Consider the following 18,523-nt stretch of genomic DNA (forward strand, 5'->3'; position numbering starts at 1 on the left):
AAACATCAAAAGAAAATAAAAAAAAGCATTATGAACAAGAGTCTCATCAATCTTATCAATATCTCCTACTTGTTAGAGTTAGCATCATGTCTAACTATCCACATGCATTTCATGCCTCTTATCATGTTTTTTTCTCACATAGTAATCACTTTTCATATGACCTTTTTGACAACAAAAATTACACATAACTAAAGAGTTATTTACATGAACAGATTTAATAAATTTCACTTGTCTTCTCTTGTAAATAGTAAATTCATTTGCAGTAGAATTTATCTTCTTCTTATAAGTGCCAAAATGAGGTTTTGATTTATTACTTTGAAAATAGTCTTATTTTTTATGTTGGACCAAATCATTTAATTTATCCATTCTTCTTTTCAAATCACCTTGTTTCTTTTTGAACATTTCACAAAGTCTTGTTTTTCTATCAAGCTCAAAGTGTAAAACAATCTCACTCTTTTTTAAGAAATCACTTTCAGTTTTCAGTTTTTTGTTTTCTTAAAAAAGACGTGCATTGTCCTGAAGAAGAAAGTTAATTTTATATTTTAATTCTTTATTTCTAGTATAAGATTCTTTCAAACTATCATGCAATTTTATAATGAAAGATTCAAGATCATCATCAGTTTCATCATCACTGTCAAATTGAGAGTTAGAAGTTGTTACCTCATCATCTCCAATGGCCATAAAAACCAATTGAGCAGATTCTTCTTCCTCTTCAATTTCACCATCGGAGTTGCACTCATTCCATGTGAATTAAAAGTTGTTGAATCTTGATTTTCTTTCACTGTTCCTCTTCTTCATTGGACACTCACTTGCGTAGTGTCCAAGTTGGCCACATTCAAAGCACTTATCAGTTTGAGTTTTGTTGAGTTCTAACTTCCCTTTGTTTCTCAGGTTGTTGAACTGATTTGGGAATGAATTGCTGGGTCCACCTTTTCTGAATCTCCTCTTGTTGAGTATTTTTTTGAAACTTTTCGTGATGAGTGCAATATCACTGTCATCACCTTCTATGTCATCTTCATCTAAGGAGGTTGAATCATCTTTATCTTGTGAGGCTTTTAGAGCAATACTTTTTCTCACCTTTGTATCTTCTTCCTCCTGCACCTTAGTCTTAAGTTTCAGCTCATAAGAGGTTAGAGAATTAATAAGAGATTCAATGGGTAAGGAATTCAGATCTCTTGCCTCTTCAATAGCAATCACTTTATTTTTTCAATCTTTAGACAGAGCATTCAAGATTTTTCTGTTTTTCTCTCCTAATGTATATTCTTTTTTCAGAACCTCTAAATTTTTAATAAAATCATTGAATCTACAATACATTTGATCAATATTTTCATGAGATTCCATCTTAAACAACTCATATTTAGTAATCAGGATAGATTTTTTCTGTTCTCTAACATTCTCAATACCTTCATGAATTTCTTTCAATTTATCCCAAATTTTTTTAGCTAACTTGCAACCCTTGACTCTAATAGATTCATTTGAGTCTAAAGCACAATATAACACATTCATGGCTTTTGCATTTAAGGTGAGATGAGCTCTATCCACAGCAGTCAGTTCACTTCTTGTTTTTGATTTAGATCTATGAGTATTTTCATCTATAAAAGAGACATCATTTGGATTTTTACTAATAATAAACCACAATTCAATATCAATAGATTGCAAAAAGATAATCATTCTTTCTTTCCAACACACATAATTTGACCCATTAAATATAGGTGGTCTAATGACAGAATATCCTTCAAAAAATATAGCATTATTGGTTGTCATTTTTACTCCTAAGCTGATTGAGGTTAATCTCAAGAAGACCAAGCTCTGATACCAATTGTAAGGATCGAAGACAACCAAGTGGAAGAGATAAACAATGTAAACATCATAAACGTAACAAAAAGTAAATAAAAAGGAAAGAATTGCAAACCAATTAACTACCCAACTCCTCTTGAGCTTGTAGATTAATTCAAACAAATTTCTTCAAATTGATGAATTACAATCACTCTTGTATACAAAGAAAAGTTCACCTCCTCCTTACCCCGAACTCCATTCGGTCAAGTTAGGACGTTTTACTATCTCTCAGGACAATTCTCGCAGAGTTACACTGATGAAGTATTCACTCACAAATGAAAAGCTTACAATGAACCTCACACCACTAAGACTACAAACCTTCTTTGAAGAGTATTTTCTCACTAAAATCACTCTAGATTTTTTATATCCTCAGCGTGTCAAAGTTATTTGAACTATCTGACCAACCATTATTTATATAGGATCAAGAAAGTGCCTCATTAATACTTCCAACGGATAGAAAGTAGCTGAAGAGTCAACTAGCCGTTGGAGTGTCGGACGTCCGGTACTCTTATTTTTTTCCGTCCGACAGTAGGTAGTGAGTTTGAGAAATTTTCTTCAATTCTATCGGACATCCGGTGCAAGCTCCTTGTGCGTCCAACAACAAACAAAGAGATTTGAGAAATCATCTTGTTCTATCGGACGTCCGGTGGAGACATATTCAGCGTCCGATGGTTTCGTCGACTTCGAAGGATCCTATCGGACGTCCGAAGCATGCGTCCGAAGTTGTGCAATGATTATCGGACATCCGGTACTGTTATCACAAGCATCCGACAGCTTTCAGCAACCTTTGTCTTCTTTCAATTGCACTTGTTCATGGAATCAAATAACTTCATAACTGAAAGTATATCTTGAAGAGATATTAGTATCATCCATTTGTTTTGTAAACATAAAACAATAGGGACCAAGGTCAACAGGATGAAAATTGAGGAGCAAAGATGGAGAGTTTGAACCTCATGTGACAAGAGTGACATCTCTCCTATCACTTTTTCTTTTGTATTTAAGTTCATGTTTAACTATAATACAAGTTTGGATCTTATTTTTATGTTTTGCTAAAGTTTATGCCTAGAGTATGGATGAACTTTCTATATCTTGTTTGTGATATTTACTTGGTTGTTTGATGATATTATTTTGAGCAAGTTGTTTATCACTTTTGCTTTTCTAATCATGATTAACCGGCCATTAATTATGATTATCTAAAGGTGTTAAGTTTACAATGAGAATTGAAATTTAACATTAGTTCAAGAAAGTGATAAATCTACGGAGTTCACTCACGAGAGTAAGAAGCACCTTTGTGGCTTTAGTGACTTGTTTCATGTAATTTCATAAAAGAAATGAGCCTGTAATTAATTTCATAATCACGAGAGTAGGCATGATTTAGTTACAAGTATAATTGATTTACTACAAGAGTAGGTTGCACATACAATAGAAAATCACGCCATAACTAGCTAAGATAATACCATTCACCTAACCGATAATCTCATTTGCAAGAGTAGTAAGGAATTTCATATCTCTATGAGCTTTCTAATGTTATTTTCATTACTTTTATGTTTATGGTAGTCTAGATAATAAAGGAGTTCAAAAATCATCGGCAATTGAAAACCTTTCTAGTGGGTTCGACCCTTAATACCCTATACTCGCTCACAGCCTGTATACTTACAGAAAAATCACGTGTGGGGTATTTAGGATGTTATAAATATAAAACCTGGATGTTGATGAATCAATTATATACGTATACCTCACGCTCATCAATCCACACCTGGATGGAGGTAATGCCTCTCGATTGGACAGGTTGAACCCTCGACAGACAAATGTAGGAGGGAACAAGCCGAGAGTGCCGGTCAGGGTATACATCTTAGATCAACACCAAGTGCCTGTCTTCTATTGTCTGACTAAGATTTTGATAGACTCTATTGCAACTCATTTTTTTGTAAATCCTAATTTTGTGTATGGGATTGATATGAAAGTTGAGAGACTACTATATGACTTAGAAGTGAGGACACCTACAAGTGATCAATATTTGCTTGCTAATGAGGTGTATAGAAATTGTGAAATTGGGATTAGTGAGCAAAAAGTGGTAGTAGATCTTATAAATCTAGCCATCAAGGGGTATGACGTCATGATAGGAATGGATTGGTTGATCTGGTATCATGCTCGGTTAGATTGCAGAACAAAAGTGGTTTAATTTTGCATATCAGACAAAACGACTTTAAAACTAGAAGTAAGGGGTACCTTAGCCTCATCTACCTTTATTTTGAAAATTCAGACTAGGAAATTATTGAGTAAGAGGGTACAGGGATATCTAACCTTTCTGTCAACATCCCGAGAGATAAGATTAAATTGGAGAATACGTCGGAGATAAATGAGTATCACGATACTGTCTCTAATGAACTAGTGTTATTGCCTCCTGAAAGAGATAAAATTTAAGATTGATTTAGTATTTGGAACTACACCTATTTTGAAAACTCCTTATCGGATGGCACTTGCCGAACTTAAGAAATTGAAACTGCAATTGCAAGATCTGTTAGAGCAATGATTTATACAGAAAAGTGAATCACCTTGGGATCCTCCAATGCTCTTTGTTAAGAAGAAGGACGGGAGTTTGTGATTGTGTATCTATTATCGGGGTTTAAATGCAGTGATCATTAAGAATAAATATCCTTTACTCCACATTGACGAGTTATTTGACCAATTACAAGGGTTGTGATGTTCTCTAAGTTGGATCTAAATCAAGGATATTATCAATTAAGAATTAAGAAGGAGAATGTGCCAAAAACCGCTTTTAACACTCGATATGGGTATTATGAGTTTGCATTGATGCCTTTTGGGTTAACTAATGCTCCGACATCATTCATGGATTTAATGCATCAGATGTTTAAACTCTATTTGGACCAATTTGTCATGGTATTCATTGATGATATCTTGATTTATTCAAAGACTATTAGGAACATGAACGACATTTGATAATAATATTGCAGACGCTAAGAGAGCATCAATTGTTCGACAAATTTAGTAAGTATGAGTTTTGGTTGGAGAAAATATCGTTTCTAGATTATATAATTTCAAAAGATGGACTCACTGTGGATCCGATTGAAATAGAACTTATTGTCAAGTGGAAACAGTCGGAGAATCCTATTAAAGTTCGTAGTTTCGTGGGCTTAATGGGATATTACTATCGGTTTATAAAGGATTTCTCCAGAATTACAGGGTCTCTAACGGATTTGACGAAGAAATAGAGTAAATTTATTTAGGACATTAGGTGTGAAACCAATTTTCATGAGTTTAAGAAGCGATTAACCATGGCACCAATGTTAGCTCTACCAAATGGGAAGGATAGTTATATGGTATATACAAATGTTTCGAGAGAAGGTTTGGAGTGCGTTTTAATGCAAAATAGGAATATAATTGCCTATGTTTCTCGGAAGTTAAAACCTCATAAGCAAAATTATTCGACCCATGATTTAAAAGTCACAACTATTGTGTTTGTTTTGAATAAATGGCGGCATTACTTGTATGGGATAATTTTTGAAATATATACGGACCATAAAAATCTTAAATATCTGTTCTCTTAGAAAGAATTAAAATTGAGGCTGTGTCGGTGGATGGATTTTTTAAAAAATTATGAATGTAGCATCAATTACCATCCTGAAAAGGCCAACGTACTAGCGGATGGCTTAAGTCGAAAGGGTCAACTAGCAGGTTTAATGGCAAAAGAATGGAACCTGTTAGACAATATTTGTGAATGGAATTCTCGCCTTGAACAATAAAAAGTTATCTTTGAAAATATTATAGTGAAATCGACATTGTTGGACTGTATTAAAAAGATTAAAAAAAATGAACCAACGGTACTAAGATGGCTAGAAAATATACAAAAGGGAGAACTGCCCGATTTCAATCTAGGTTCTAATGGAATTTTAAGATTTCGAAACCGAATTGTAGCGCCAAGGGATGAAGAATTGAAAAAGAAAATCATAGAAGAGACTCACCGTTCTAGGTATACTGTGCATCCTGATAGTGGCAAGATGTACCAAGATCTCAAAAGACTATAATGGTGGGATTACAAGAAATTAGAGATTACTCAATTTATCCAAACATGTCTTGCAAATAAAAGCTGAACATCAGAAATTATCAAGATTGCTGCAACCTTTGAAAATACCTGAGTGAAAATTGGAGCATATTACTATAGATTTCGTGTTAGGTTAGCCGCGAACTTACGGAGGTCATGATGTGGTTTGAATGATAGTGGACAAATTGACTAAGTCGGTACATTTTTTGCCAGTTAATATGAAATATTCTTCAAAAAAACTTGCTAAACTCTATGTGGATGAAATTGTGAGATTGCATGGGGTACCAGTTGTGAGAACCTGAAATTTTCTAATTTCTAGGCTTTATTTTATTTAATTGCACGCCTTGTCTGCATTTTCTTTATTAGGAAAATTTTCTAGAAATTTTTTATGTATAAATACAGTTTTTAAATTATTTTTCTAGTATAAGTTAGTTCAGGTTAATTTGGAAGTGTATTAAGGGCGTGGGACCCGCTAGTGCGTTAAGTGAGAGAAATTTGGCCAATTGGGCCATAGTGTAAATTTTGAAGTAAATTGGTAGGATTGTAAATCTAATTGGGCCATAGTGTGACTTTTGGTTAATCATAAATTGCTAGACTTCCTAAAGGTTCCATGAGATTCCTAAGCTTAATTGTGATTGGCTAATCAAAAAGTTAGTTAGACTTTGACCAAGTGACTTAGTATTAATCTTCTTAGCAAGACCAAAGCCAAGCAAACAAGGAAAACATTCGGCTAGCTCTAGGAAGAAAAGAAGCAAGGAAAACCGAGAGGAAATAAGAGGAGAAACAAGGAAAGAAAACCTGGTTGTGTGCAACTCATCCAACAAGCTTGAGAGTTAGAGCAGAAGAAAGCTAAGGAACTTGGTTCTTGAAGTGCAACCTTGTGAACCAACCTTTGAAAGGTAAAGCAGCCTTGAACTTTTGTAAAAGCTTACAGCAATTGAGTAGAAATGTTGATTTTGTTGTTGTAAGATGCTAATAAGTGTTAATGATGGTTTATATATCACTTTTGTGGGTTTTTATGGAAGATTTTGTGGTTTGAGATAGAATTAGTTAAATTTCAGATTTTATTGGGGATTTTTCTGATTTTATATGATCATTAGTGGTTGGCCATGTATAATGGTTTGATATGGTGTAAAATGAGGCTTTTATATGTTAGTTGTAGTTGGATGCGGAAAATTTCAGTTTGTGCGGAAAATTCCAGATTAGGTTTCAATTTTGCCCCATTCTATCCGGTACTGTTGGACCTAGTTAGATGCCAAATTAGTCTTAGTTTAAAACATAAAAGTTATAGAGAATGATGTTTTATAGTGGCCTGCAAAATTGTAGCCCAATCGGAGGAATGTAGCCTATAAAATGACTGAAATACCCCTGTTGCCCTGTTTCTGTCCGAAACTGATAATCAGCTTTGGTAATTGGTTCGTTTGACAGGGACTACTACTGATTTGGTTGTTGATGTCTTCTTAACATTTATAGCCTAGTATCTTAGCTTTCATATGGCTTTGGAATCACTTGAATTGGAGTCATATGTGCTGAGATATGATTGAATGAATCAGGACCGCTGGTTGCATTTCATAGTGAGCTTCAAACTGGAAAATTTGGGGCTGTTTTGGTAAATTTGACCTAGTTAGGGTGAGAACTGGACTAAGTAGTCTTCATCAAAGTTATAGCCCTCTGCCTTCGTTTCGAAACGGTATAATGTGTACTTCAATCCAATAAGTGTAGTTTCGGTTATGTCCGATACGCTAAGTAGCGGTGAATCTGCCTTTTTAGTTTCTTAGCTTAAAACTCATTTCCGGTCATTTCCCTAGCTAAATCTTGTCCTTGAATGACTTTGAGCCTATTGAATGGCTGTTGTGATGAATTTATATTGTGTATGACTTTGGGATTGATTGAGGAAAATAATGAAGCCATAAGTGGCTGGAAAATAGGTAAATACAAAAGGCGTACTGCCCAAATTTACCCTCGAGGATTAAGTAATGATTTGAGAGCGAATGCCATATGAACCATCTAGAATATTTGCGTCTTCTTTTATCGAGGTATATAAGTTCGAATCTGGTCGAATCTTGTACACCTGAAAAATGAAATTTACAGCTAATAGAAATACGTTTTCTTCATTTTTTCGACTCAAATGGATATTTCAAAGCTTTACGAGCGAGCATAAGTTTTTTAAATATTTTACTCATGTCCTTTGGTTTAAACGTACTCTTTTCACTTCCAAAAAAAATCATATTTATACTTTGTACTAGTGGTATTTGAATTGTCTTCGATTCACCTAAGTTTTACTAGAGGAACTATAATATTTTCTCTTGATTAACCTTAGGGTTCATCGGTGATTGAGAGTGTTACCCGGAAGATATTTTGGGCATTATTTTGCCTTAATAGGTGAGTGTACCACTCCCCTGATGTATTGCTAAACTGGTTATCTGTACTTGCAAATTGCTATTTGAATGTCTTTCTCGACTGTTTATTTTGTACGAGACGAGTGTGTACTTTATCACACTCGCTCTCTGACCTGTGTGACTTGTTTCCTTTATATACTTGAATCTATTACCTGCGCCTGTTATAATGTCGTTTGGAAGTGCATCCAACGACCTTCCTGTTAAATCTGAGCTCAACCTCATGGGGAGTTAATTGAATCGAACCAGCACGGGCTTGGTCGAGAAAATTGACAATCCATGGGTGCCTGTTCCTTGGGAATCTATGGATATTGGAGACTCTGGATTTTCGATATACTCGAGTATTACCATTCCTGTTCCTATTTGGCGTTCGGGCCCGGTAAAGGGTATGTTTGGTGAACGGGATTTTGGCATTAAAGTGGTGATCTACTAGACTGGTTCCTTTATTTGAACGTTGATGGAGGGTCAACAAATTGCAACGGGGATTTGGTTCCTGAAAGCCACCTGTATCCTTTATATTATGCTGTTCATTCCTTTCTCGTATTTGATGTGAATAGGTGCTTTAAAAGTGTATTCTCATGAGTTCTACTGTTTACATTTTTGGTACCTCATTGAGCTTTTAGCTCACCCCGTTCCATTATCCTTGTTTTCCTTACAGGGAACCACTTTTGGAACTATGATTTTGAAGCATGAGTCGAGCTTGTTTAAATATTTTGTATAGCTCCTCAATGGTTGGAAACCCTAATTGTACTTGGATTCTAATGTTCTCTTTTGATTTGTAAAAATACGAATGTGGTTTATAAAAGCGTGTACTCATGTTCATGTGTTATATTTGGTTTGTATAAGTCCATTTCAAGGATTATATGAAGTTACTTGTATTCGAATCGGTCCCGGTCGGATTGTGACATGACCGGCACTGTTCATGTGCGGTATCGATTTTTTTTCGTTTTCGTTTCGTGATTTTTGCTTCGTTTGAGCGCGCTGATACCTTCTGGAACGTTTTAGACTGTACATAACCACGCTAGTAGTCCTGGTGAGAGTTGGGCAGACAGTCCGCTAACCCCTTTGGTACGCCTTAGGGGAAGGTGGGGCTGTCACAGTTGGTATCAGAGCCGCTTCGCGTGGTTTCAGCGCTGAGTGAGTTTGGGGCCAAGTGGTGTTGTGGTCTCGCTCATGTGAATAAGTGTAAGGGGCTAATTACTCTTTCGAGCATAAGCTATGATTCATGGTGTATGATAGGTTTTAAAACATTATTTTGGTGCTTGGAGACTATTGATACATATGTCGGGTAGGAATTTCAAATGTAGATGATTTACTCTTGGGACTGGCCAACTCGAGTGGTGAATTCTCTTATTTTGGATTCTTGTACCTGAATACTAAATGGGATGAAAGCTTAGGTTAGAAATGACTTGGCGACTGAGACCTCTGATTCTATGGAATTTTATATGATGCGTGAATGCTTAACCCTGCCTAAGAGATAAATTGCGATTTCTTGTAGATTACGGATGGAACCCTAGGGACGGAGCTTTTTGTTAGTTGCTTTTGTACTCCTGGTCTAGTTCGTAGTATGTACTATTGAATGACCCCCTTACTTCCATAGAATTTCCTTTGTTTGTATCTGACTGACCGTTACTGTGTGATTTGTTTGATATAGTCGTGTTATATGTATATTTGTTTTGTTTTGAATTGATTCGGACATATTAGATATATATCTGATTGACTGACCTCGTTAGTTGTATATTGTATTCACGTCTCGAGTCTAGATTAGTTAAACCAATGGAAGGAACTCGTAGTGGACGAGGCCGGGACCGTGGACGTAGGCAACCCTTGAATGAAGGGGGAAATTGGGAACCAATACCTGAACCCAACCCTGAATCTGGAATGGACCCTAACATTCAGCTAGCTACTGCTATCCAACGTATGACCGACGTTTTGGTTCACGTAGTGGAACAACAAGGCCAAAATCCTATTACTCAGCCGGAAAATCCTGGTAATCATACCGAGGGTGAGGATAAAGCTCTTGAACGATTTCAAAAGTTCTCGCCACCGAAATTTCTTGGAGGACCCGACCCTGACGTGGCCGAGAGGTGACTAGAGAAGATGATTGATATTTTTCCCGCATTACACTATACGGAGGAGCGACAGGTCACATTTGCTGTCTTTCAACTGGAGGGAGCAGCTCGTTCATGGTGGAATATTATAAGACTCAAATGGGAAAGAGAACAAACCCCAAGGACATGGGTGAATTTCATGAGAGAGTTCAACACAAAGTATTTCCCACCTCTGATTCAGGAAAAGAAAGAAGATGAATTCATTAGGGTTCGGCAGGGAACTCAAGCTGTGGCCGAATATGAGAGCCTGTTCACTAGATTGTCTAAGTTCGCTCCCGAACTAATCGTAACCGAGCAAAGGAGGATAAGGCGTTTTGTTCAAAAATTAAATGTGAAGGTTCAGAAGGACTTGGCTGTAGCCCAACTCAATGCCTTTAGTGATGCGGTGGAGAAAGCTCAACGAGTTGAAAGCGCGAGGTTACAAGTTAGAAACTTCCAAACTAAGAAAAGAGGATTTCCTGGAAGTATCTCAGAGCAAGGGGATAAGGGTATGCCTCCTAAGATTGGTAGGGGCAACGGGGGAGTACAACTACCAGGGATGTCAAGTGGTGCCTCACAGAGAGGCTCAGTCTCCGCTTCCCGTGGTCCCTGCGGGTACTGTGGGAAGCCAAATCACACAGAGGAGGTCTGTTGGAAGAAAGGAAGAAAATATCTACGTTGTGGGAGCGCAGATCATCAAATCGCAAACTACCCAAGCCGAGCTCGAGAAGGGAGTAGGAGCCAACAGCCAACCACGACCAACTCTGACCGGTCAAAGGGGGAAAAGAATGGACCAAAGGTGTCAGCTCGGGCGTATGCCCTAGAGCAACATCAAACCCCTGACTCGTTTGAAGACGTGAAAGGTAAGATTCTGGTATTCCACCGTTTGACCACTAGAATGGTGTATAAGACGTTCAATTTGAGAAGGAAAAAAAAACTATACGAAAGAATTCAATGAGCTTGGCTAGTGAAGGGATACTGATTAGTTAGCTAGGTACGGTGCTCAATTTGATTGTGAGAAGGAAGTAACAAAAGTTTTGTATCCTGGAGAAGGCGATGATAAGAAATTTCGAGGACGAAATTCTTTTAAGGGGGAGAGAGTGTGAGAACTTGAAATTTTCTAATTTCTAGGCTTTATTTTATTTAATTACACGCCTTGTCTGCATTTTCTTTATTAGAAAATTTTCTAGAAATTTTTGATGCATAAATATAGTTTTTAAATTATTTTTCTAGTATAAGTTCGGGTTAATTTGGAAGTGTATTAAGGACGTGGAACCCGCTAGTGCGTTAAGTGAGAGAAATTCGGCCAATTGGGCCATAGTGTAAATTTTGGAGTAAATTGGTAGGATTGTGAATCTAATTGGGCCATAGTATGACTTTTGGTTAATCATAAATTACTAGACTTCCTAAAGGTTCCATGAGATTCCTAAACTTAATTGTGATTGGCTAATCAAAAAGTTAGTTGGACTTTGACCAAGTGACTTAGTATTAATCTTCTTAGAAAGACCAAAGCCAAGCAAACAAGGAAAACATTCGGCCAGCTCTTGGAAGAAAAGAAGCAAGGAAAACCGAGAGGAAATAAGAGGAGAAACAAGGAAAGAAAATCTGGTTGTGTGCAACTCATCCAACAAGCTTGAGAGTTAGAGCAAAAGAAAGCTAAGGAACTTGGTTCTAGAAGTGCAACCTTGTGAATCAACCTTTGGAAGGTAAAGCAGCCTTGAACTTTTGTAAAAACTTGTAGCAATTGAGTAGAAATGTTGATTTTGTTGTTGTAAGATGCTAATAAGGGTTAATGATGGTTTATATATCACTTTTTTGGGTTTTTATGGAAGATTTTGTGGTTTGAGGTAGAATTAGTTAAATTTCAGATTTTATTGGGGATTTTTCTGATTTTATATGATCATTAGCGGTTGGCCATGTATAATGGTTTGATATGGTGTAAAATGAGGCTTTTATATGTTACTTGTAGTTGGATGCGGAAAATTTCAGTTTGTGCGGAAAATTCCAGATTAGGGTTTCAATTTTTCCCTATTCTGCCCGGTACTGTTAGACCTAGTTAGAGGCCGAATTATCCTTAGGTTAAAATACGAAGGTTGTATAGAATGATGTTTTATAGTTGCCTGCAAAATTTCAACCCAATCGGAGCAATGTAGCCTGTGAAAAGACTGAAATACCCATGCTGCCCTGTTTCTGTCCGAAACTGATAATTAGCTTTGGTAATTGGTTAGTTTGACTGGGAATACTACTGATTTGGTTGTCGATGTCTTCTTAACATTTATAGATTGGTATCTTAGCTTTCAGATGGCTTTGGAATCACTTGAATTGGAGTCATATGTACTGAGATATGATTGAATGAATCAGGACTGCTTGTTGCATTTCATAGTGAGCTTCGAACTGGAAAATTTGGGATGTTTTGGTAAATTTGACCTTGTTAGGGTGAGAACTGGACTAAGTAGTCTTCATCAAAATTATAACCCTCTGCCTTAGCTTCGAAATGATATAATGTGCACTTCAATCCAGTAAGCGTAGTTTCGGTTATGTCCAATACGCTAAGTAGCAGTGAATCTGCCTTTTTGGTTTCTTAGCTTAAAACTCATTTCCGGTCATTTCCCTAGCTAAATCTTGTCCTTGAATGACTTTGAGCCTATTGAACGTCTGTTGTGATGAATTTATATTGTGTATGACTTTGGGATTGATTGAGAAAAATAATGAAACCATAAGTGACTGGAAAATAGGTAAATACAAAGGGCGTACTGCCCAAATTTACCCTCGAGGATTAAGTAACGATTTGAGAGCGAATGCCATATGAACCGTCTAGAATATTTGCGTCTTCTTTTATCGAGGTATATAGTTCGAATCTGGTCGAATCTTGTACACCTGAAAAATGAAATTTATGGCTAATAGAAATACATTTTCTTTATTTTTTCGACTCAAATGGATATTTCAAAGTTTTACGAGCGAGCATAAGTTTTTCAAATATTTTACTCATGTCCTTTGGTTTAAATGTATTCTTTTCACTTCCAAAAAAATCATATTTATACTTTGTACGAGACGAGTGTGTACTTTATCGCACTCGCTCTCTGGCCTGTGTGACTTGTTTCCTGTATATACTTGAATCTGTTACCTGCGCCTGTTATAATGTCGTTTGGAAGTGCATCCAACGACCTTCCTATTAAATCTGAACTCAACCTCATGGGGAGTTAATTGAATCGAGCCAGCACGGGCTTGGTCGAGGAAATTAACAATCCATGGGTGCATGTTCCTTGGGAATCTATGGATATTGGAGACTCTGGATTTTCGATATACTCGAGTATTACCATTCCTGTTCCTGTTTGGTGTTCGGGCCCGATAAGGGGTATGTTTGGTGAATGGGATTTTGGCGTTAAAGTGGGGATCTACTGGACTGGCGTTAAAGTGGTCAACAAGGCTGGATCAAGTATTGCAACGGGGATTTGGCTCTTGATAGCCGCCTGTATCCTTTACATTGTGGTGTTCATTCCTTTGTCGTATTTGATGTGAATAGGTGCTTTAAAAGTGTATTTTCATGAGTTCTACTGTTTACATTTTTGGTACCTCATTGAGCTTTTAACTCACCCCATTCCATTATCCTTGCTTTCCTCACAGGGAACCACTTTTGGAACTATGATTTTGAAGCATGAGTCGAGCTAGTTTAAATGTTTTGTATAGCTCCTCAATGGTTGGAAACCCTAATTGTACTTGGATTCTAATGTTTCCTTTTGATTTGTAAAAATACGAATGTGGTTTATAAAAGTGTGTACTCATGTTCATGTGTTATATTTGGTTTATATAAGTCCATTTCAAGGATTATATGAAGTTACTTGTATTCGATTCGATCCCGGTCGGATTGTGACATGACCGGCACTGTTCATGTGCGGCTTCGGTTTTTTTTCGTTTTCGTTTCATGATTTTTGCTTCGTTTGAGTGCGCTGATACCTTCCGAAACGTTTTAGACTGTACATAACCACGCTAGTAGTACTGGTGAGAGTTGGGCAGGCAGTCCGCTAACCCCTTTGGTACGCCTTAGGGGAAGGTGGGGCTGTCACACCAGTAAATATAGTGTCCGATAGAGATTCTCGATTTGTATCTCGATTTTGACAAAAGTTACAAGAACCTTTAGAGATTAAGCTCAATTTTAGTATAACATATCATCCTCAAACTGATGGACAGTCGGAAAGAACCATTCAAACTCTTGAGAATATGTTAAGATCATGTATCGTGAATTTTGAAGGAAGTTAGGACTAATACATGACATTGCACTACAAGAAAATTGTTCATCAGTGACAACACAAAGTCATCACAGAACATACAAAAATCGTCACAAATACCTTTTATTGACGACTTTTTGATCGTCACAAAGTCGTCACTAAATCCCCGTCGGTAAAAGTAAACAGTGACGACCTAAAATGTCGTCACTAAATAGTTCTCATTAGTAACAACTTTAAGTAGAGCATTTTTGACAAAAGATCAAGTCGTCAATAAAACACTTCCAGATTGTCGTCACTAATGACAACTATTTAGTGACGACCTGAAATGTCATCACTAAATAGTTGTCATTAGTGACAACAATCCGGAAGTGTTTTATTGACGAATTGACCTTTTGTCAAAAATACTCTACTTAAGGTCGTCACTAAAAAGCACCGAAAGCCATTGTATATAACTATTTTACTGACAACAATTGTCGTCACAAATGTAGCTTAGATTTAGTGACAGTCTCTATTGTGACAATGAGTTTTTATTTTCTATTTTGTGACAACTTTTTTTTGTCATTAGATAATTTCTCAATAGCTTAATAGTCATAATTTGGCCTGTAATCATTGCTAAATCATTGATTTTAAACAAACCATACAAATAAACATGAACGATTGATAACCAAAAGTATTTGCATTAGATTACATGGTAATAATATAGCATTCTCAAATGCCAAATTCAAGTGTACATTGCCCAACTAATGCCTATAAAAATAACATTTGTCCAAAATATCACTTGTACATAAGGTACATTTACAAAAGCAATCACAGTTTAAGAAATTGAAGAACATCTAAATGAACCACTCCATGAGCAAAAGGCAATTTTGTCTTCAACATTCTTCAACCATAACCATAGATATCTTCCAAAAGCTAGTATGAATAGCATTTATCTGTCATAAAGGAGTAAAAGAAGTAGGTAAGGGGAGGAGTACAATAATAAAGAACAAGTAATGAGACTTAGATTATTAAGACAAAAATTACAATTCATTAAGAACCTCATATAATTTGGGCCCACATATTACAACACTAGCAAGAAGTTAGAAATCACAGTCCAATCTATACAAATACAACACTGCATAAGCTCAACTAAAGAGCTCTCTAAAACAGTTTTTTTTTATTTTTCTTTCTTCTTCTTTAAATAGCTCAACTTATTGAACAATTAAATTGGACTCCCACAGTAATTATTGTTTAATGTTTATGCTTTTGGTTGTTTATATATTAAAACTAGGTGATTGCTTCCCACGCAAGGCGTGGGAACTTTAGACCTGTTAGTAAGGTTGTATTTGTTATTGTAATATTTTTAATATTTTAGATGATGAAAAGAGTGATGTGGTGTGTATCGTGAACTTGGGCTGGGAGTGAAAAGGAGTATTAGTCAAAAATATATTAGTTCAAAGTGTAGTCATGTACTAATACAAAGGATACAGCCAATGCAGTAATGATGATTCACAAGAAAAAGGAAAGCATGATATTTACATATACAGCAGTAATTTAGTATAGATGATTCAAAAGAAAGAGGCTCCTTTGACGTTCAAATACCTTCCATTAACATGTAACAACAACTCAGATGACAATGAAATAAATTCACAAGTACCAATCACTTGGTCATTACTGCAGTAACAGTTAATGGATGTAGCAAGATATTGCTACAACTTGGTCACATGCAAATTTTTTTTGTGTTCTGGGTTCACAAGGAATGAATTCATGAATTATGAAGCAGCAAAATAAATTCACAAGTACCAATCACTTGGTCATTACCACAGCAACAGTTTCAATACCAACAGTTTCAACTTTCTTGAGACAATCAAGTTGCATCTTAAGTTTGCAAAATATCAAGTTTTACATGTCCATTAAAAATTTTAAAAAGTACCTTTGCTTTCATCACCACCTTTCCGGCTTAGAATACCTCCTTGAACACCACCCCCATAAGCCACTGCTTCATCTGGTTTTACACTCTTGTTGGGTTCCTTTCTATCAAAGTAGTCCTTAAGAAGTTATTGGACTTTTGGGATCCTGGTAGCCCCATTAACAAGAACAATTTCATGCATCTGGTGGTTCTCCAAACCAGCATCCCCCATAGCCTTCTTGACAAGTCCCATGTTTTTGCTAAAGAGGTCATTGTTCAACTCGTCAAATCAAGCATGAGTCCTAACTTGCTGCTGGCTACTTAAAGCTCTTTTGGCACGTTCAGCTTCCCTCAATTTTCCAAGTGGTCTATTGTGGTTGCTGATGTTCTTTCCATGTCTCTTGTTAATCAAATTGATGAAATATTCTATAATCCTTTGATGAAAGCCTTTGCCTACAATAAAACAGAGCAATTAGAACCATATGAAAGCTTTTTATAAGAAATGTAACTAATAAAACTTATACAAGAAATTGGTTGCTTTAATCATTGTTCAATATTTTGCAAAATCAACAGTTAATTAGTGTAGTTAGATAAACTTTTTTAATTCGTAGTTAGATAGGCAACTGCTGCTGCTCTGGGTTCATTGATAGTCCTAGCAACATTCAGCCCAGCAATAATACCTGCATTCTTTGTTGCCTGCCTCTGGGCATCATTGAAGTAAAATATGATTCAACGAGTAACTCTAGAAATTGAACTATACTGGGAACAGTTACCACAGCATCCTTAATTTTCTTTGCAAGGAAAGCTTCAGCTGCTTCTTTCATCTTAGTTAAAACCATTACACTAATTTCCTCAAGACTAAAGACTTTAACCTTACTATCCTTAATTTTCACCTAGATATAAGGTTTTCCATCCTTGTTCACAATCTTACAAGGAACGAGCTTCATATCCCTCTAAACTTCATTAGTCTCAAGCCTGTTATAAAATAGTTAAGACTTCAGTGAGCATATGTATACACACCAAAATGTTCCAGCAAAATGATAAATACACAAGTGTGCCTTACTTTCATCCAATAAGTCTCTTGACATCAAAGATAGTTCTTTCAACATTAACATCTAGTTGGTTCTTTGCAGCCTCACGAATCAGTCTTTCGCTACCAGCAAATGCAATCCATGATGGCTTAATACGGGGTGCGAGAGTGCTTGTCTCTGGAATTGATGGCAAGAGGGGTTCAAATGCAACCAAATAGGGACTTAACTGAATGAATTATGGATGTTTTAGGGTCGAATTACAAAGTTCAGGAACTCTGGGACTAAATTACAAAAAAAGAAAATGGAATGACCGGAATTGCAAATTTAAGCAAACGATCGTCTTCCCCAAGCAGATTAGGCATCAATCTTCTATTTAGACCTTCACTCGGGCATTTTAACAAACAATACATGGGCATAGAAGGATCCAGCAATTTTTGCTCAATTGGGACTGTAATTAGCCCCCCAAAATTTGTCAAAACACAAGAGATTTCAGTCCAAACAACATACAACAGCATACAATCTAAAATCGTTAGCAATCAACATGAAGTTGGCACTGAACAAACGCACGGCAAACATGCTTTGAGACTTTTCAATGTTCATACTAAAAATGGAAAACTAAAATTCAAAGAAGGCAGACGGCTTACAGCGTTTGCTTGGCGAAGTCTGCAGGCGATGGTGATGGTCGAAGGAAGGTGCGAATGATCAGGCGGCTGTAGCAGCCATGGTAGCCGCGCTGGAGCTGGGCGCCAGTGGTGGGTGGCAACATGAAATCGAGGAGCGACAGTGAGAGATAAAGGCCGTGCGGGAAGGGAAGAGCTAGGCGGCGCACGAAATGGAGGTGCCGCGGCGGAACTTGGAGGCGGCGGAAATTGGATGAGAGCAGAGTGACGGCAGCTATGGAGATTGCGCGCTGTGATGGCCGATGAGCGGCTGTTGCTCTGTATTTTCTTTGTGTCCCCTCTAAGCCAAGACCTTTCTCTGTTTCTGGTTTCA

The 18,523-nt window shown here is 36.7% G+C and overlaps 1 long non-coding RNA gene across 1 annotated transcript; it reads right to left on the reverse strand.

Moving 5' to 3' along the window:
* Positions 1-15,475: 15,475 nt before the first annotated feature.
* Positions 15,476-16,617, reverse strand: LOC113724418 (uncharacterized). The gene is made up of 2 exons (XR_011839896.1): positions 16,524-16,617; positions 15,476-15,543 (listed from the first exon to the last, which is right to left on the reverse strand). It is a non-coding gene; the product is annotated as an uncharacterized lncRNA (long non-coding RNA).
* Positions 16,618-18,523: the final 1,906 nt, after the last annotated feature.

The sequence above is a fragment of the Coffea arabica genome, chromosome 2c (genome assembly GCF_036785885.1).
Source record: "Coffea arabica cultivar ET-39 chromosome 2c, Coffea Arabica ET-39 HiFi, whole genome shotgun sequence".
Taxonomy (NCBI): Eukaryota; Viridiplantae; Streptophyta; class Magnoliopsida; order Gentianales; family Rubiaceae; genus Coffea; species Coffea arabica.